General features: G+C 35.2%; 1 long non-coding RNA gene across 2 annotated transcripts; it reads right to left on the minus strand.

The window, feature by feature from the left end:
- Nucleotides 1-1,724: 1,724 nt before the first annotated feature.
- Nucleotides 1,725-20,419, minus strand: LOC140599721 (uncharacterized). 2 transcript variants are annotated; one of them, XR_012002691.1, is made up of 4 exons: nt 14,216-20,419; nt 13,824-13,913; nt 11,221-11,269; nt 1,725-7,910 (listed from the first exon to the last, which is right to left on the minus strand). It is a non-coding gene; the product is annotated as an uncharacterized lncRNA (long non-coding RNA). The 2 variants fall into 2 exon arrangements; XR_012002690.1 differs by having other exon boundaries at nt 13,824-20,419.
- Between the last annotated feature and the right edge of the window lie 550 nt (nt 20,420-20,969).

Below are 20,969 nucleotides of genomic sequence, written 5' to 3' on the forward strand. Positions count from 1 at the left end.
GCTGAAAATACTCACAAGAGATTGTGCGTGCTCTGTCACTAGATGGAGCCCACACTCAATTCACTTTTGGGGTGCTAGAAACCTATGACTAAGAGGCAACAGGAGAATTAAAATCCTTTAAATATGTTCGATGTGAAAGAAAGGCACCTAAAATAAACTCATGCCCACATGCCAATTTCTAGTCTTTGCAAGAGGGTGCCTGTCTCTCACTGCAGAAATTTTAAGAGGCTGTATGCAATGACATAGTTGGAAATTATTTAGACTGGACAATGGGGGGGAAAAAAGATCATTTTCAGCCTTGGAGTTGGACTAATGTATATACTGTTCTGACCTAATTCAGAGTGCCCTGGGAGAGTTGTTCCACAGGAAAAATCCATCTGCTTGTCAGTGATTTCAGGAGTATAACCAGAAGCGTAATGGTTGGTATCAGGAGAGGAGCCTCTTGGAGTTGTGCACAGACCTGGCTGGAGACTGCTGATCATCTCCATTAACGAGGTAGCAAAGTTCCTGATTGACTGCAAGTCAGAGGGTGGCTCTCTTCCAATAAAGGGCCATATAATAAATGTTTTCTGCTCTGCAGGCCAGATGGTCTTTGTCACAACTACCTAACTCTTCCAACATGTAGTGCAAAAGTAGCCACGGACAAGATGTAAATAAACGGATGTAACTGTGGCCAATGAAATTTTATTTGTGGACACTGAAATTTGAATTCCATTTAATTTTCATGTGTTAACAAAATATTATTATTTTAAAATTTTACCATTTAAAACACTGAGGCCCATTCCTACCTCCTGGGTTATACAACAACATTGCAGGAGGCTGGAATGCCCTGGAGGCTACCACCTGGGCTGACCTCTGGACTAGGTTACAATGTATGCCCAGTGTGTTATGGTGGAAGCTCCTTTTGTCCACCTGTGATGTTTTCTTCTCTGACCCGTGACATCTGTCAGAATTACACTACTGGTCTCTCATTGCACTCTTTATTTTATTTTTTTACTGACATAGATTTACCAGATTGATGGATCATACCATTAGTTTATTTCTCTCAAGTGGAGAGAACTAATCTACTGAAGGTCGATGCAGGTAGACTGTGAGTAGTTGGTGTCTATTCTTACTACTTTATTTATTCATTGGGAGTCAATTGCCTAGGCAGACGTGGCTCATTTGCATACTTAAACTTTCCTTCTGGAGGTTTGTAGTAGACTTTGTTTTGTCCTCTCCAGGCAACCTATGTATCAGGAGACATTAACTCCATTCCCAGTTGTAAGTGGGTCCTGATTTGACCTAAGCCATGATTCCCAACTCCTTTGACATTGATTGACTGGTTCAGGAAATAAGGCTTAAAACAGTGAGCATTTGTAAAATGTGGTGGCAAATACTACCAGTTAGCAATGGGCACAGTGATCTGAGTTGATCAAATCTTTTTCCAAGGTTGGAGGAGATGGCTTTCCACTCTTCCACTGCATATGAGCAAGAAAGCATGTTTTCAAGTAATTATTGCTGTCATTTATCTTGTGACCATGAAGGAAGCAAGCCTGAGGACAAAGCTGGCGTGCTGAGGACACAGAGTCAAAAGAGTGCAGTGCTTCCAGAGCTCTGTTGTATATATGAGGAGAACTCACCTTCTCTCTAGATCTCTTGTTTTGTGAGAAGATACATGACAGTATTGTGTAAGATTTTTGTGGTGTATAGGTAAAATGAGCTACTAAAAAGGGGACAGAAGAGTGATTTTACATGTGTTTATTTTTTCTATTATACAATAATAAATGACTAACATAGAAAAAATGCAGATAACAAAAAGAAAGCCCACCATCAAAGGACAACCAGAGTTAGCATATTATAATGTCATCCCACATCTTGCAAGGTATATATACACAAATAGGTACACATATTTTACATTAACAAAGATGTACCATGAACAATATTTTAATTTAATTTTTTAAAGATTTTATTTTTTCATGGGAGAGAGAGAGAGAGGCAGAGACATAGGCAGAGAGAGAAGCAGGCTCCATGCAGGGAGCCTGATGCGGGACTTGATCCCAGGACTCCAGGATCACGCCCTGGGCTGAAGACAGGCGCTCACCCAGGCGTCCCTATTTTAATTATTTTTTAACATTCAAAATATTTTAAATAGCTTTATATTGTACATAAAAGTATACAGTCTTTCCATATATCCTGTATCAAGTTTGGTTACATTAGTATGGTATATTTATCACAGTTAAGAAACCGTGATATGATATGTAGATCAATGGAACAGAAATAGAAAGCCCAGAATTAATCCTCAACATAGAGGCCAATTAATTTATGACAAAGTAGCCAAGAATATACAATGGGGAATGGAGAACAGCATTATATAAACAGTGTTAAGTAAACCGGACAGCCACATTCAAAAGACGTGGACCACAATCTTATATCACACACAAAAATTAACTCAATTTGAATAAAAGACTTGATACATCATTATTAACTAAAGTCCATATTGCATGCTATTTTTTAAAGTTTTTATCTAATGTCCTTTTTCTGCTTCAGGACCCCATCCAGGATATCACATTTTTGTGCAGCTGCTATGGCTTTTTGGTTATTATAATTTCTGAGATTTTCCTTGTTTTTGAAAATCTTGATGGTCTTGAGTACTGGTCAGATATTTTGTAGAATGTCACTGTATTTGTTTTAATTTTATTTTCTCAAGGTGAGACGGGGATTTTGGAAGGAAGATCATATAGGCAAAGTGACATCACCACATCATATCAAGGGTATATACTATCAGAGTGACTTAACATTATTGTTATTGATCTTGTTTACCTGGTTAAGTAGTGTTTGCCAATGTGAAGTATGTACTTTTTTCCCCTTCCCATATTGTACTCTTTGGAAGGAAGTCATTATGCATAGCCTACACTTATGTTCTGGGGAGTTAAGTTCCCTCCTTGAGGGTAGAGTATCTATATAAATTATTGTAGTTATTCTGCATGGAGGATTTGTCTATTTCAATGTATTTAACAACCACTTTCTTCCACTAAGCAACTTACTATGTCTTTTCATGTTAATAATAAAAAGATTTGCATGATTATTTAATTAGCCATCTAGTATTCCACTACATGTGTGTATCATAAATTATTTTTAATAAATTTCTTATTAACATTTAAATTTTCTTTTAACTATGATAAACTCTGCCATAATTATTAAGAAACTTGAGAAATTTATGGACAGTGTCATGTCACAGTTGTGAGTTGAGTTTAAGGAATGTCAGAAATAGTGAAGAGATGCACCATCTCAGAGATGGAGGTATCCTAGTTATCTAAGTAACCATCTCTATGTCTAAGCACTAGAGGCCACATATGGAACAAGTATTGAAGGCCTGGTATAATCTAAAATTTATAACCACATCTCACAAGGCAGTGAGGAATGTTTTTCTTTTGGGTTGCAACACAAAGACATACCAGAGAGTTCTATTCACCACAGCCAGGCTTTCAGGCACAGATGTTGCAGATTAAATTTGTTAGTTAATTGTTTGTAACCAAGATATACTAAATTAAGCTATAGTCTTCATTGTAACCCTGAGGATATCTCAGGAATGAGGAGGTAGGAAGTGTTTATGGCTACCTTTTGAGCACAGGGTTGCTAAAATCTGACAGAGGTAGGGAGTTGTCCATAGTGGATACATGCCAGACATCAAGTATGTTTCAGTGAGTATCAGTGGGTAAGAATGTGTTGGTTAAACAATTCCAATTCAAGTTTCTTTCAAAGTATCTCAGGCCAGGTTGAAGACAAGACTTAGTTACTTCTAGTCCCACAGAAAGTGCCAGGAGTGAGACTGCAATAGGCATTTTTATGCCTCGGAAAAAATGAGGTAGATACATTGATTGTGCTTTGACTAAAACATCAAGACCTAAAGAAAACCATACATTTGACTTAGTTGGAGTGAAGAGCAGGACTTCTAATGGTGGCTGGACACATTCTCCTTTTTTTTTTTTTTTTTAAGATTTTATTTATTTATGAGAGAGAGAGAGGGGGAGAGAAAGAGAGAGAGAGAGAGAAAGGCAGAGACACAGGCAGAGGGAGAAGCAGGCTCCATGCAGGGAGCCCGACGAGGGACTCGATCCGGGACTCCAGGATCACACCCTGGGCTGAAGGCGGCCCTAAACCGCTGAGCCGCCTGGGCTGCCCTCCTTTTTTTTTTTTTTCAGTTAGTTATTTGAGAGAGAGAGAGAGAGAGAGAGCAGGAGCAGGGTGATGGGTAGAAGGAGAAGCAGGCTCCCTGCTCAGCATGCAGGGATTCCAGGATCACAACCCCAGCCTATGGCAGATGTTTAACTGACTGAGCCACACAATCTTTTTTTGAACGTTAAGTGTGAGAGATCCAGGAGCACTCCACAATCCCCAGTCCCAGTAGAAATGGACTTTGAGGACTCAGCCAGATGATCATCTCACTGTCTCCATATAGGCTGGAGAGAAGAATGATGCTTATCCAGAATCCAGAATGGGTGGAGAGGAACAGATAGATGACATACTGGGGAAGAGGGTGGTTTTCTGTTGTCTTCCTTTCCTTTGGATTCAGATATAAACACTATCTGGTAAAGATGTAAGATCTGAAACATATTACCATCCTAACTGATAGACATAAATAACTTAGATGAGAGGCAAATCTCAAAGAGAAGGGATTCTGAAATAATTATGTATCACTGCATCTGCTGAAGAGGTAAATATGTATTTATAGCTTCTCTTTGGCTATCTTCCTTCCTTCCTTCCTTCCTTCCTTCCTTCCTTCCTTCCTTCCTTCCTCCCTTCCTTCCTCTCGTCCCTCCCTCCCTCTCTCTCTTTCTTTCTTCTCTCATCTATGTATCTATAATTTTTTTACTGAATTTTGTTTTTTTCACTTTCATTCTATTGAATAAAGTTCTTTATATCACTCTGGAGAGGGCAAGAATATGTAAAGGAGCCTGTTGAAAGGATACGCCTGTATAGATTTTTATAAAAACAAACAAACAAAAAAAACAAATAAAACCAAAGAAAAAGCATGGCATATGCCATTTTATAGGAAGACCATAATGTCATCTATTTTTACGGAATAAATGTTCCATTTCTTGATCTTTCATATAGAATTGTTTCTAAAAAAATTTAAAGTCACATTGATTTCTTATATCAATATGAGTAAGATTTATTCCCTGTAACACAAATTGAAATTAAGCTATATATCTGGCCCATAGATCATCACCCATAGATTCAAAAGTAAACTATGAATATAGTGGGCAAAGAAATGTGAATATAACATAATAAAAATATTTAGATGAAATAAAAATAGATAAGAGTAAAACTTCTAAATTGTAGTGCTTACAATTATAGAAACATAACTATGTACAACTAATTAATAAGGCTAAAAATGGAATAAAGATTGAAAAGGGAGTTGGGAGTTAAGTTTACAGAACCCTTTATTTTGCACAGCAAAGAGCCAATAGGCACTATAAATTTGAAAATGTAATATAAGGAAATTATGTTTTTATTTATATTTCTTTTATATTATCTCCATATATTTCCTGTCATGTTTAGTGGGATCTACCTTTAGGAATTAATATTTTTAATGTAAAGAAACATTTATCTAAAGTTCAATGACTCCTTTGGCTTTATTTCAATTTATTTTAATTCTGTGAATTTCATGTTAACTTTAATACATTTCTAATATAAAATAATGTGAAGAGTATGCTCACATTTTATCTTTCTTATTCATATCTTACTTTATAAATGTGAGAAGTCTGAAATGATGTTCATAAAATATTGAGGATAAGTGTTCCTCAGTAGTAGCAGTTAGGGGATTCTTACTTCATTTTCAAAATTTTAAAATTTATTAAAGTTAACATTTGTTACCTGAGAGGAGGAGGAGAGTAATAATAGTAAGTGAGGGCAAGGGGGGAATTATCACTTCTTATTCTACATATTACTTGCATTTGTATCACAATTATGTATTTTATAATTTTTGTAAAATAAACAAGCACTGACATTTTAGAAGTTAAATTTTAGGAAAAATACTTTTCTCCATCATATTCTCGCTTTTCTTATGTTGGTAAAAGCTCAAAGAAAAATAGTGAGATATTTGGTAAAGTCTGTAACCAAGCTCAATGTACACTTCACAGGCTGTTTTATCAAACAGGTGTGTGTTCTGTACCTCCATGAAAGTCTGAGAGTTTCTTTGGACATGAAACACTCCATGTAGGTTTAGTAAGTAGATCTACTTAATTTGAAGAGAGATTTAGGTATTAGTTACACAATTAGCATACATGCTTTATTGTCATGTATATTTTTGCCTAAGTGCCAAACAGATTTGGAAAACCTTAGTTAAATTATTCCCCAAATATTTTTTAAAAGGATAGAATTGAATCAATCAAAGTATTTCAAATAACTGTCTTTTCTTTATGTTATCAATTCATAATGGTAGAAAGAAAAATCTTCAGAGAACTGAGAAGAACACTTGAGCTTAAATCAAACTTGACTCTTTTTCTTTCACTAGCTAATGTTCAATTGTTATTTTGAATCATGAGCACATTACCTAGAGTGCATGAGTTTTAAAGTATATATAATTATATTTGCAATAACAGCTACTGGCTTTAAAAGAGGTCTATGTGATCGAAAACTCATATAATTGTGTTTTAGGACAGTTAGAGAATGGTATAATTAAAATGTCAATCTATTATACACTCTTAATTTTTAATTTAAATTGAGATCTTAAATTTAATTGGTTTTTATTTGATTTCAAAAAACAACATACACATATTCTCCTGTTTTCCAATAGATGTCAGTATCAAAAAAGAAAAGAGATAGTAGTTTAATATGACTGTCTTGCAGCACAAAGAATTTCCCCCCTTCTTTCCAGCTTCATGTAATTAGAATTGCTATAGCTGGTCTAAGCAGTCCAACAAGGGACAGTAGTTTTTAAACACGGAATGATTATTATTTTTTGGGTGGGAGGAGTTCATGTGATTAGTATTTTGGGGATTATGGTGCTTGAAAAGGAATGAAACAATAAGGAAACATCTGACTGTTTTCAAAATAGTCCCTAGTGCCTTTATTTCTTTGTGGTTCTGTTACTCTGCCTCTTCTCTGTATAAGACCTAACCTCCATCCTGAGTTTCCATTTCCTACTGTTAATTTGAAGATGATTTTATGTTCAAAAACGTTTACCTTTGTTCACGTGGCATTTTGATCATTGAAATCTATATTTTTTAAAAATAATAATGAGTAGTCCTTTTTATCCACTCCATTTTCATTATTGTAGAACTTTAAATAAAGCATCATATATAGAAGAAATACTAGTTAACAGAGCTTTCAAATTAATCCACCAACAACCTATAGAATTTGGGTTTGGAGAGAATTGGGAATTGGGAATTATGTTAAAAATAGGAAAGATTCATTCTGAAGTTTGTATTTAATCCTATATTTTCAGTATGCATGGAGTCCTAACATGTAATGGTGTTGGGAGAAATGGTTAACACAATTTATGACATGCCTGGCATTTCCATTTATTACATTACAGCAATCTAAATTTGCCTTTGTCTAATTGCCTACTTTAGTACTTACAGCTACTTATGTGATCAAGAGAGAAATGAAAAAAAAAATCTCATACATTCTATTGTTTACATGTCCTTTTGCTGTGGTTGAGCCATCAAAAAGAAGTCCATCATCTTGTTTCTTCAGGCTTTGCTCTTTTGCATGAGGATGAGGACTGAAACCCAGATGGACTACGAGGCAAACCATATGCAAGTTTCTGATCTGTACCAGATTCAGTTTTGCCCATAAGTATGTAAATGTGCAAATTTTTCAGGTTGAGAACCGAACATATGAAAGAATGTTTCCTTCTTATGATCAGAAAGGACCCTTTTCACAATGTAGGAATGTAGAGAGCACATGTTGCTATTCCTGTTCTGTAAAAAGAGAAAGCACAGTAGGAGAGCAGTTTTAGTGATACTGAAATGACAGTTTTCTGATAGGATTTTCAGGATACACATTCATACACATAGGTTTGAGCACTTTTTCTTGACTTTTTTGCCTCAGTCAAAAAGATGTGGGCTCTTATTACTTGTCACTCATCAACGATATGACCTAGACATGTCTTTTAATATCTCGAAACTGGAATGTCACATACTTGCCTCATCAATTAGATTTATTGTGAAGGTATTGATAAAGCGCTTCATAAACAGTAAAAGATGATGCAGATCGAATGTTCCCAAAGGGAAAAAAAACAATGATTTACAACCATTTTTTTTGTTGGATCTACAGTATTTTTGCCAATTAGGAAATCCATCAGCTCTCTCCAAAATTTTAGAGATTAATGGGCATAAGGGCATTGCTTTTAATGAGATGAGGTTTGTGTATGTGAAACATGACCAAAAAAGATCAAACATAAAAAAGGTAGTATCTGAGTTAATAAAAAGTGAAGAAAAGGTGTTGTTTGTAGTTTTTTTTTGCACAAATCCCTTCACCCTAGTATTTACTTTCTTTTAAATTAAGTACTTACATAAAATTAAAAATATATATTCACATTGTTTTTTTAAACAAAGTCAAAAACTGTAAGAAGGATCATATAATAATAAAAATAATAAAAAATAATGAAAATAAACAGTGCTCTCCCAGCCTACCAACAGTTCTATTCTTTCCAAAGCAAATCTTTGTTTTCTGGTTTGGGTTCAACTGATGTTTACCTGGTCTTTAAATCCTTTTTTACAACATTTTTTTTATTGTTTCACAAAATGTAAACATTGTCTACTTCTTTCTTAGGATAAGAAAGTAATTGGCTCACATCTATTCCCTGCTACATCTCTCTACTCCTATGTTTCAGAAGACTTTCTTAAAAATCTATTTTTATCCATAAACAGCATCTCTTGACCCCTCTCTGTAAAACAGAAGGTATTAGAGTTTCCACCAATCTTCCCACTTTTCTCTATCCCAATCCACCTTCCTACTTGTCTTCTGAACCTCAGTTTTATAATTTTAAGGTTAATGATATGCACATTCAACAGCTATCATCCGCCATTTTTAAGAACCATTCTAAGAAGTAAAACAGACTTTTTAACTATATTATGATACTTCCTTTTATGGGTCCAGTATTGATGCTTCTCCAAAGAAACATTTGGGACACAAATTAAAGTTAATTTTCATTTCTATACCCTCAATCCTCAATTATTCCCAAGTTCTTAATCATAGTATCAGTTTTATTCCACTCCCCTCATCCCTCCTTACTCACCCAACCTCTTTCCTGTACCATTCTCTTTGTGGTTGCTAGCTTTATCCTGGGAAATCCTCTCATTATCTTCTTGGAGGAGCTGAAACTGTTTCCTGGATCACCATTTTCTTTCTCTGTTTATCTCTTGTTTTGTCAGAATGCTTCATCAAATAATTCTCTGAGAGAAATTTTCCTATGAAAGCTTTTCTGAGGCATGGTATGCCGCCAGTGCCTTTATTCTGTGTATCCACTTCATTGATACATTGGCTGATTTAGGATTCTAGGTTAAACCTTCTTTTCCCTCAGACATTGAAGGTATATAGATAGAGAGGCCTCTCTTCCACCAGAATACTGCTACATGTGCATGTGAACTTCATGGTGATATATCTGATTACAGATCTTTGTTATTGCTTTTTTTCTGTTTCTGTTTTTATGTTATTGTTTCTTTTTTGTTTTGCTGACTTTCCCCGTGTATCTGGTGTTTCTTGGTGCCTCTTCTCATCTGAGAAAGAGACTGTAGTAACAATGACTGTATGTACCTTGTATATAAGTAGAGATTCTTGACTCTTTTAGCTTTTAGGTGACCAAGGAGCATTGTATTATATTTTGGAGCCATTAAATGCTAAAAAGAAAGAGGCTTTGTTCTAGGTACTAACTCCTAAATCATTCAGAGTATATTAGAGAAAAATTCTCCTTTTTCTTCTCTGGGATGGTATCACCGCACTCTTGGCATTTCATGCTAAATGCAGAGAAGTCTTCAACATAAAATTTCAATTAATTATTATTTCAATATTGATATTTCATCCTACTTTCCACTTCTATTTGTAGAGATTCTTTAGAGACAAACCTACCTCCCCCTTAGCTAGAGCCCCTCACTATCTATAGTCTTCACTGGGCCCAATGTTGTACTATTTTATCAGTCATTCATCCATGAATTGACTTTCTAATCCCTCCATTCCTATTCCCTTCTTTGTTTGTAGATACATACTTTATTCCATTACTCCTGATGTAATAGATAAAAATCTATTTTTAGATTTTTAGATTTTAGGAGGGAGGGAGATAGACTTACAGGTCCACTATATAATTTTAAATTGGGATTCTCCTTTAATTTTTCTATAGTTTTAATATTCACTCTAAAATGAAATTACAACCATTTGGATATCTATTCTTTTTCATGTAAATAGTTCTGTTTGATTTGCTTCATTTAGTTTAGTAGATGCGGCTCCTAAGAAAATAAACTGGAAAGTTTGTCAAAGTGAATACTGTAGGATCCAGGGATGTCCAAAACTTCTGAGGGTGTTTAGTTAAAACTTATAGATAAAGATATACATTGTTTTTATCTTCATAGTACCATTTTCATAATGGCCAAAAGGTGGAAGCAAACCAAATGGATGAAGGATAAAAAATATATATATATTATTATAATTATTATATATACATAACTATACATATATAGTGTAATATCCAGCTTTAAAAGAGTAGGAGATTCTAACAAATACTGTAGCATGGATGGATTTTGAAAACATACTGCTAAATGAAATAAGCCCATCAAAATGGTGATACAGTATGATTCCACTTCTATGAGATATCTGGAGTACTCAAAATCATAGAAACAGAAAGTAGAATGGTAATTCCCAAGAAATGGAGGGAGAGGAGGAATGGAAAGTCAGTGTTTAATGAGTACATAGTTTCAGTTTTGGAAGGTGAAAAGTTCTGGAGATGGGTGGTGGTGATAGTTACACAACAATGTGAACATATATAATGCTATTGAACTACACACTAAAAAAGCATAAAATGGGCAATTTATATCATACATATTTTACCACAATAAAAATACATATTGGAGAATATATTTCTTTAGTTTAAATATGTTAACATTTTTTTATCATGAAGACATATAGTAGCAATTGAGGCAGGTTCTGCCTTTAGATGTGTATTCTATCCTCTTTACATATTTCCTGTGTTTCTTCCTGACTTCAGAGAAAATAGATTATTTCATATCCAAAACTCACCCAGTTGGAGGTAGATCCAAGTAAATGGGTCTCATAGTGTCCATCCATTCTGCAGGGTGAATGAGAATAGCAGACCAGGTGTTTGAAGTTGGCAAATGTTCATTTTCTTTATTAGCTGCCATGATATTCTGATGCTTCAATTTCCAATATTGTAAAATGCTTATTTCATGCTTTAGATGAGCCACTTTTCCTGAAAAAGCTGACTACTTTATCAATACCATCTTCACTTAGATACCTTTATTTGTCTAGATTTTGTTCCTGGCTTTTAGTTCAGTGAAAGAAGAGGCAATATACCAAATTTTAGATTAGAACACTCTTAGGTGTCAGATTCTGCTGTTTAACCACTTTTAGCAAGTTGCTTACTGTCTCGAAGGCTCACTTTCCTCAGAAAATGAAGATACTACTACTCAGTAGGGACAATCTGAAGATTCAGTGAGTTAATACACCAGCCGAGAAATCGATAACATGTCGCCTCTACGTTTGGGAGCCAAATTGCAGTCACGTTAGAATGAATTAGGCCATTTAGCCTCGGGTAGTGGTATTCAAAGAAAAACTCTATGAAACCAATTCTCTCTAATGCCCTGAGGGGCTCAACAAAGACAACATTGAGACATTAATAATTTCAGTGTATTAAACTCATAAAATTAGATAATTGCCCCCCTTTGCAAGTACAGTTTTCTATAATGTGATTGTTAAGCACATTTTAATTAGGCAGAAAACAGCATGTTTTAATAAATTTTTAAAAATGTTAAATATAATATCTCCTGGGGAAACAGTCTTTAATTTTATCTCATAACCACCAATCTGAATATTTTGACAATTATTTATACTTAATCTGTATTTCTGATACCTGGATGCTCATTTTTTTTAAGAATTTTTATTTATTTATTCATGAGAGACAGAGAGAGAGAGAGAGAGAGGCAGAGACACAGGCAGAGGAAGAAACAAACTCCATGCAGGGAGCCCAAGGTGGGACTCCATCCCGGGACCGTGGAACCACACCTTGAGCCAAAGGCAGACCTCAATCGCTGAGCCACCTAGGCATCCCCTGGATGCTCATTTGAATCTTAGTTTTCAAATAGTTAAAGAAATAAAATGACATTTCTCTTAGGAGAAAGGAAAAGAAAGAAAAAGAAGGGGACTAGGTAGGAAGGGAGGAAACAAAGATTATTTAAGGGAATCCTGAGAGTTATAAGCAAATTATTTTATTGTGTGAGTGTATTTTATACATGTAGTACTGTCATTATATAGTAAAATAAAACCTCCCCAGAATGTAGAAGAAAAATATTTCTATAAGATTTAAATTCATAAAATTTTTCTTTTATATTCATTTAATAATACAACCTACTTTGTCATGTTCAAAGAGTTCATCACCATATTTACTATTCTTCTTCAATGCACCCTTTTAGTTGAGTATTGATATTAACTAATTTTATCAGACTCTCTCTTAGAAAAATAAATAGAAATGGAAAGGCATGATATATTTAAGTTAGAAAATCTTAGGTCTTTCAGTTTGTCTGTTTTTTGGCAGTAAACTCACAGGTCTCAACTTCATCTTAACCTTATGGTATTTTCTTGAAAAAAAAAAAAAAGAAACTACTGATGAATATATTTCTGTTTTCAGTAGGTGGATGAATGAAGCCTAGGATTTCTGCATGTGCTTGACATCTCCTAAGCCATGCACTTTGGCTATATATGATATATGGCCCCAGGATAAGCATTTCTTTTATGAAAGACAGCAGGGCTTCTGCCCTCTGACTGCCAGTCTGCATCCCAAGGAGACTGCACTTCTTGTGTATGCCAGGTGTGAACCAGGAGGGGTGAGGGCAGATAATTTGTCTGAGACTTAATCATAGCCAGGGCTAGAGATTTCTTTTTCAGGATTAGAGCCCAAAAAGCGTGTTCATTTAGGCTCTGAACTAAGGATGAATAGTGAAAACCACAATCTAGAAAGAATATATGTCTTGTTTTCTATGAGAATAAGATTAATAGAATTTCAATACCACTGCACTTAAAGAGATTTATTAAGTTGGCTCAAAATCAAAATTAATTAAGCAGGTTCCACCAGTCTGTGGTATGTGTTCTTCCAGTCTAATCTTCTAAGTATAGCTCTGCCCCATATGATTTTCAAAACTCTGCATACTGAATTTTAATTTTCCTTGTGCATAAGCTATTTGGTGGGCAAGATGTCCAGTCACACATGCTGTAGACTTAAAGCCCATGCACAAATCTCATCTGTGAGCATTTACAGGTATATCAATATTCTTGTCACTCTCAATACCTTGGCCATCACGATTGGAGAGTCTCCCTTTTATTGGAAAAGTCAACTCTAAGGCTGGTTATTGTTTCACTAATATTCTGTTGGTAATGTGCCACTTGGTAAAACTTGCTTCACGAGTTCCAGAAAGCATTTGGCTCCCAACAGTACAAAGAACCATTGCAAGCATTTTTGGTCAGTTTTGATTGAATGCAGATTGTAGGATTGTTTTGCGAAACCACATTATTCTTTCAAATGTTTCTTCAGTAGTCACATATTACTTTCTAATGATAATCATTTGCATTTCCAGAGCCCTTTTGCCCCTGATGTTTTACAACAAACTTACTCAGAATTCATCTGTCTTCACTGTGCTTCCTTCTGGTTTGAGCTGAGGCCTATAGCTCCTGGGCTTTTGCATGGCCACCTTAGTAAGTGGCTGCAAGGGAAGAGGAGAAAGGAGCACATGAAAACCACCCAGCTTGGGCTCTCTAGAGGGTGATGTGTAAAACAGAATGCTAACATTTCCCAGACTTGCAGAAAAAAAATTTTTTTGAAGGGTATGCTATGAATTCTATTTCACCACCATTAAAAAAATGTTTTTCATATGAATGTTATTGCTCTTTAGACGTCTTATATAACACTAAAGGTAACCTGAAGGTTAGGCGATTCTGCTGAATGTTTGGGCCCAACCAGCGCCTAGTTTTTCTTTTATTGTCTGCCGCCTCCGCCCCCACATACTTCTTTCTTGCTCCAAGTCTGGTGGTCCATGGCGCACTCTGCAGATGTTTCTCCCACACAGTGGGATAATGCCCTAGTGTGTCTGTGCACTTCCAGGCTAGGCTCATGTGGGAAAAAGGAAAAATTGGAGAGAAATCATAAACTTCTGGATTGGTCTTATTTCCTTTTGTGCCTTTCAAAAATGCTGAAACAGAGAAGAAAATAACTTTAGACCTATTCACCTTTCCCACACTGCTAGCTATAGGAAGTGGTGTATAAAGTGATTAAAAAATTAAAAGTAAATAAATAAACAAATCATCATATCATGTCATCTTCCAGAAGTCCCAGGCAGGTTATTCTGTATTAGAAAACTTCGCATAATTTTGTTTAAATGGTATTGTTTAAGGAATTAGAAAAACTAGGAAAATTAGGAAAAATTTTCCTAATTAGGAAAATTAGGATGTCTGTGATGTACACTACATGCAGTTTATAGACTGCATCCCGGAATTTTGAAACAATTTTCATAAAAAAATGAAAATTCCATGTTTGTGCAGGGGAATATGGGACCCAAATGCTGAAAAAGCAGGTCTCATAGATGACAAAAGAAAACAACCACTATGATTTTTCTCTGCTCCTCTCCTCTTTTCTCTCTACTACCAACTATTTATTTGCCCTTGACTAACATCTTACAAAGCATCCATAATTTAGCTGAGTATTCTTCCAAATGGTAACTCTTTTAGTAATCTCAGTTATAATAATATTCTTAGTTCAAAATTGATGTGTCAATGACTGTGTTTGAAAAACCAGCTCTGAACTTCATTAAAATTAGGGTTTCTCCTGTCTAGCATCCTACTCCTTCACAATTTGGCTTGCTGAATGTGAGAAGTGTGCAGTGAATGTGTGTGTGTGTGTGTGTGTGTGTGTACATGTGTGTGTCTAGAAGGAATACTGGGGGCTTAGTCTCAGGTTCTCTTTATTCTATCACATCTCCTGTGATAGAATAGTCAGAGCTTAGTCAGAGTTGAAGCAGAGAGGAGGAAAAAAAATCAGGAAAAAGTTTTCATACAGTTTTCTCCATGCTCAGGTGATATTTAAGGCTAACTACCAGTTAGGCTCTCTCAGGTAAATTCCTGACAAGGGTGACGTCTCCCCACTTGAGGGATGCTGTTTAACTATCTAATTTGAGAAAAGGTGTAGCACATTATAGGGGATGACAGTGTATCTTCTGAGACCATTACTGGTTGTATGGCCTTACGTAAATCACTTAATCTTTCTCTGATTCAGTTTTCCTAGCTGAAAACTAAAAATAACACTATCTACCTCATAAGGTTGTTGTGAGAATTTAATGAGTTAATATATTTAAAATGCTAAGAAGAGTGTCGGGAACACAGTAAGCATTGTATCATTTTTTTTTCAGTTACTATAATTAAAGAAGCAATGTCGATAGGATACAAGTCTGTAAGTAAGGGGGGAAATTATAAATCAAAGATAGACGTTTGTGGGCTTAAGCCTCCAGATATGTTTTAGATCTTGCTAGTACTATGAGATTGGATAATGGCACCTAGAAAGGGAGTGTAGACAATTAGAATGTCAAGGATTGAGTTCTAAATCCTGGACACTGAGAGAATTATGGATTGTGGAGATGAGAAAACACTAGCAAGAGGGGCACATGACCACAGGGAAAACCTAGGTGAGTGAGGTGTCCTATAAACAGAAGGGAAAAGTATTTTCAGGAGGACATTGTGGAAAAGGTGTCAAATGCTGCTGAAGAGTCAGTAATATAGGGGCCATGAACTAGCTATGGGATTTAACAACACGGGCATTGTGCTAACTTTGATAACATATATTTCAGTGGAGCAGTGGGGTGAGAGGGCGGGATGGAGTGGGTAGGTAACTCCCAACTGGAGTATGTTCAAGGGAAAATGGGAAGAAGAAAATTAACAACAATGATTATAGACAACTCTGGAGGATTTGAGAGAAAGTAAATGGAGATGAATAGGGACAACTGGAAGCAAAGAAAGAGTGAAATAAAAACTTTTTAATATTGGGGGGTATAGCAACCTTTTTTGTATGTTGACAGAAATAATCCAGTAGACAGAGGGAAACTGAGAATTACTGAAGGAGATGGGAACTTGGACACAAGCACAAAGTTTAGCCCTATTTAAGAACAGGAACAGCCCATTACTGGCAATAGGTTTGGGTGATGGTCTTAATTTCAGTAAAGTTCTCTTTGATGGTTTATATATATATATATTTTGTTTGTTTGTTTTCAGAGAACTAAAGAACAACATCATCAACCAGTACTGAGAACATGTTGAAAGTCTGAAGGGTACGAAATGGTCACTGTGGAGTGTGGAAGAATGAATAAGACTGGGGAAGGATAGTATGATTGCTGGACAGATTTAAGAGCTTACTTCAGGTATGCAATCATGATAAGTGAGATTAGATTCAGGGTTGTGTGTATTCCTCTATTCATATTCAATGACAAGAGTGCAGACAGAAAGAAGACATATAATTGGATTTAATCCCTTCTTTATAATTAATAAGACCAAAACAGTGATTGTAATGATTGATCATGAGCTTCAACCATCTAAGAAAGTAAGTAAATGCATGAGGAAGGGAGAGACAATGGAAAGGTGGTAGGAATGCCTCACAACTCATGTAGTGAGTTGGAAAAAGAAGATGCAGCTATCAGAGAATGACATGTTTAAAGTTGAAAAGACGACAGAATTACAGTTATTGATAATGACAACAAGGCTAATGTAAATCACTTGGGCAAAGAGACCAAGAAATAGAGATGCCAGGATACTAGAAAGATCATTTATGTGGATATTGAATTGCCAAGAATTACAAGAGGACTATTGGGGAAAATGACAATAAGCTACCAGTAAGTCTTCAAAGGATTAGAGGAGACATCCACAGAGTGTTAAAAACTGCCACAAGGAAATTGACCTATAAAGGATTTACAAATGGAATTTACAAGATCTTCCAAAAGAGAGAAGATGCCAACTGATTTTAGACATTTCTTCAAACTTTTTTTTTATTATAAAAGACCTGAAAATAAGATCTCATTTTATAAAATTTTCAGTTTCTATTTCATTAGAGAACCATAAAGAAACCCAATTTCACGTTGCAATCACTGTGGGCTGAATTTGTCAGCCAGTAAAATGTTAACAGGCAACCTCTTCTCTACTATAAGCATCTACCTCAATTCCCTGTCTTCCACACCACTCTGGGGTCCCATGAGGATACACAGGTGTGGCAGTGAATTTAAATGATCAAGAAATCCAAATAAAGCTAACTTTTATATTTCATCTTTGCCTCTCCTATATTCTAGTACAGAGAGGTAAGGGCAGAAAAAGCTATTTCTGTTTGCATTTTTCAAGCTGATAGGTTATATTTATGAAAAAATATAATAGTTCTATAATAAATGTTGTTTACCATTCATGTTTAGTAATAAATTTAAAACCTAAATGTTTTCCTGATACAGTAAGCAATTTCCTTTTGTGTGCTGGGACTCTTTCCCTTTTGCTCCACAGAGCTAACCACACTCACATGGATCAAATGACCTGAATTTCCTGAGTTGTCTATGTACTCCCTGTACTTAAGGCTCCCAAGTACTACATATGCAACGGACAGTTGTTTGTTTTTCATTTTAGATGAAATACCCGTTAAGGGACTCCCTGAGACTTTTCACTCCAAAAAAGTGAAAAGCAGGCCAAAAAAGTAATTTATCAAATAGTAAGTCAAAATGTGGTCATCATAAGCACACAGAAGGTAAAGTAGACCACTCTTCATATAAAACTTTTAATTTAATTGTAGTAGAAATAAGGGAGGGAAAATAAATGGAAGGAATAGAATAATACAGCCAAGAAAAGATAAAGGGATTAGAAGGAAAATCATGTTTGAAAAATAAAAATTAGAGTGCATAAATGGTTCTAGGATTCTTAGATGAAGAAGGACATTTTATTTGGGGTATTATAACTTCATTCTAAGGTTGTCCCCATTGACTTGATTCCAATGAACATACTTTGAAATAAAACTCTATTAATTCATTCTTAATCCAAGTCCAAATTTGATCATCTTTTCAAAAGAAATGTAGTTTTATTACTTTAAAATACAGAAGTAGGGATCCCTGGGTGGCGCAGCGGTTTAGCGCCTGCCTTTGGCCCAGGGCGCGATCCTGGAGACCCGGGATCGAATCCCACGTCGGGCTCCCGGTGCATGGAGCCTGCTTCTCCCTCTGCCTGTGTCTCTGCCTCTCTCTCTCTCTCTCTGTGTGACTGTCATAAATAAATAAATAAAAATAAAAAAAAAATAAATCAATCTTTACCTTTAAAAAAATAATAATAAAATAAAATACAGAAGTAATTTTGGGGTGCCTAGGTGGCTCAGTCAGTTAAGATGTTTGTCTTCAGTTCAAGTCATGATCTCGAGGTCCTGGGATGGAGCCCCGCATCAGACCTCCTGTTCAGTAGTGAGCCTGCTTCTCCTTCTCTCTCTGTCCCTCCCCCTTCCACTTGTTCTTTTCTCTCTCTCTGTTTCAAATAATGAATAAATGAATAAATACAGAAAGAAAATAAAATACAGAAGTAATTTGGATTGGCTGCTCACCGGAAGCTCAGAGTTACAAAGGACCCTAGATATGATCTGGCCCAGCGCTCATATTTTTGTGAGAAAGAGCCTGGTACACCAGATAACCAGATTGGGTTTGGAGGCCTTCATTCTAAAGATTCCTCAACCTCTTTTTATCTCTACATGTAAATATCAAATAATTTCTTGGGGAAAAAGCTATTTTTAAGTTTAAATATGGTCCCAGGTATTTTGCTGTAAACATTATGTAACATTGATATTTCAAAGTTAGAAAAAGAATAGTTTATTTGTAGAGAGTGGAAAGAAAATTTCAGACCAGTCAAGGACCAATGATGATCACAAGCTCAAAAGGAAGCTTCTGATCACCAGAAGTCCTACTGGGGACAAGACATCTAGCCATCTTGTTAAATAAGAGAGGATATACAGATCTTCTTTCCCTTAGAACAAGGATTTTTACATGTTAGAGTGCAAATAATCCTCCTGGGGAGGTATTTATTTATGCAGATGTCAGAACCCCTCTCTGGAGGTCCAGATTCCTTAAATCTGAAGTAGAGTTCTGAAAGTAGCAGGGTGTTGTGATGCAGATAAATTTGTCAGCCCACAAATTGAGAAATACTACCCTAGTCAGACACCATAAATGAGATTTAATATCAAGCCACTCAGCATAGGCTTTTGTCAGATAACTTTTCACGCATGAATAGCTAAATCTCTCACATCTAAGAGCTACAAAATAAGTCTTCATCACATTGAATGGATTCTTGAAGTGATCAATGTTAAAAAGCACAAGGATCTCAATACATTACATCAAATTTATGTCACTTTGTAAGGGTTTTTAAGGCACTAACACGTTAGTTCTTATATTTACTAAATTTGTATGTTTAGCATTTAAAAGATGAGTGTTTAGTTCATTTCCAGTACACCAACATAGGATATATCACAGTAGTATTAAAGAATGTGAAAGATAGGAAATTATTTTCCTGTCTTTAGGACACTTAAACGCATTACATAGGGCTTATTGGAGAGTATCTAAATGCTTGGCCAAATAGAAGTGATTTCTTTCTCCCTCTCTCTCATTCACACACACACACCCTTATATATTAATAAAAAGTCTGTTTTATTATATTAGTAGACTTATATGATAGTATATTCAAAACTATTTCCAAAGATAACACTTTTAAAACAAAAATAACAAAACTCTGTAAAGAAAGCAAATTTATAACAAAAAAAACACTCCATACTGATTATATAGATTATAGAATATTAAGAATAATACAAACTAATTTTTCTTGATAATATTAAACACATTAATCAGTTTCTTAACTGCTTCTAGCAAGTCACTGGTATTTTTCTGAAGATTTTTTTTCCCAATATAGTCTTACTATTTTGAACTCGTATTATTTTTGACTTGTCTGTACATTTTTTTTACAAGATTTTATTTATTTATTTGACAGAAAGAGAGAGAGAGAGAGAGAGAGCACAAGCATGGGGAGCAGCAGGCAGAGGAAGAGGGAGAAGCAGGCTCCTGAGAGGGAGCCTGAAGTGGTACTCCATTCCAGGACTCTGGGTTCATGACCTGAGAACAAGGCAGAGGGTAACCGACTGAACCACCCAGGCGCCCCTGTACATTTTCAATTGTGAAAATTCTCTTTATTAGGTATCTAGTAAGTTCACAAAAATATGGTATGGTCAAGGAATGATATTTTTTGTTCTAATTTTTTCTTAATGAAAAATGTAAATATTTAAGTTCAATAATTAGAATAGGCTTTGTATTTTTGCTTTTCTTCAGACTGATCTGCTTGAAATATAATTTACAAAACAAAACTCATCCATTTTTCTTTCTTATTATTCTTATTGTTTCATCATTTTTATTGTTTATAGGCTGCATGCAAAATTGTAGGCTTTCTCTATTTTGCTCCTTTTTAGTATATAATGTAAAATTATCCATTTAAAAACAGGAGCTTCATTAATAGTTTTTTAAATACCCACAAATAAAGATATTCTCGAACTTAATTGTAAGTTTTCTAAATTAGATGTCATATGCAATTTGAACTCCTAAAATTTAATTTATTCAATTTTCTCCCACTTTCATAGGAATAAATTTCAATATCTTCCTATTTGCAAGCTCTGTTTTCAATAACTGAGATTTGCTAATTGCATTAATCGCTGAAGTTTTGTCACTTCA

Source organism: Vulpes vulpes, chromosome 7 (genome assembly GCF_048418805.1).
Source record: "Vulpes vulpes isolate BD-2025 chromosome 7, VulVul3, whole genome shotgun sequence".
Lineage (NCBI taxonomy): Eukaryota > Metazoa > Chordata > Mammalia > Carnivora > Canidae > Vulpes > Vulpes vulpes.